The following is a 1,257-nucleotide window of genomic DNA, read 5'->3' as shown; positions in this document are numbered from 1 at the left end:
TATATATATATATATATATATATATATATTCGTATAATATCTTTAATCTTGTTTGATTGTTTAATTATGTATTATTTCTATCTTAGGCCAACAAATAATGATTGTCAAGTAGTGTAATTTGTATAAGTATTTCTTAATGGAAGAGATGAATGAAAGAGATAAGTGGAGAGGGAGAACAAAAAGAAAGATAGGTAGTTAAGAGTAGGGAGAATGAAATTTTTGGTTTTTAAATTTTGCTTCTAATGACACACATTTTTTTAAAATTATATATATCTTTATTTATTTTTCATTTGACACATTATTAACATGTAGTTTTACACATTTAATTTTGTCAGTCAATGTACTGAAGAAAATAATTATTAGTTAAAGCTCATTAAATTTAAGAAATTTTGTTTAGTTATTTATATAATGGGTGCTTAACTGATAAAATTTAGGTGAAATGTATTAAATGATTTGTTAGAGTATATATATCTTGATCGAGTTATATTTATACCTATTAGATATTCCAACTTCTTTCATTATATGCCTATTAAATTACTCATGACTAGCCAATAAAAAAATATAAAATTTACATTTCACGGATAATAATATCGTAAACTGACAAATGAAAAGAAGATACATGCGATTTTATAATCTCTTCTAATGGTTTGGTGCCTTCAATTCCATCCCAACCTCACTGTCAACCCCATACACAAGCCACCATCTCCCTAGTCGCATTCCCTAAAGTCATCTCGAAGTTATATATAAAATTATATATAAAATTGTATAAAAGAATTAAGTAAAAATCACTCTCTCCCTCATATTCACAACATAAAGGACTCCTGAATAAGTGAGTATAGTTTGAGTCAACTTGACCAACTTTTGATGTTTGATTTTAATTTTTGAATTATGAATTGAACTTTGAATTTTAAAATTTTTAATTTTAGATTGATTATCAAATTTAGTATTAACGATTTTAAGATATTTAGTCCCATCCATATTATATGTGTCTAATACTAATAAGTTCAATTTCAAAATGTGTAGGGAAAATTTACAAGTTCATCCTCAACTTATGTCCGAAATCCCAGAGACACATTTATACTATACTAAGGTCCTATTTCCCTCTGAACTTATTTTATAAGTAATTTTCTACCCATTTTGGGCCTACGTGGCAGAAACTTGAAAAAAAAAAGTCAACCAGCGTTGGGCCCACAAGATAGTGTCACGTAGCCCGAAAAGGGATAGAAAATTATTTATAAAATAAGTTCAGAGGGTAAT

Source organism: Solanum pennellii, chromosome 10 (assembly GCF_001406875.1).
Source record: "Solanum pennellii chromosome 10, SPENNV200".
Lineage (NCBI taxonomy): Eukaryota > Viridiplantae > Streptophyta > Magnoliopsida > Solanales > Solanaceae > Solanum > Solanum pennellii.
This window is presented reverse-complemented; position numbering follows the sequence as displayed.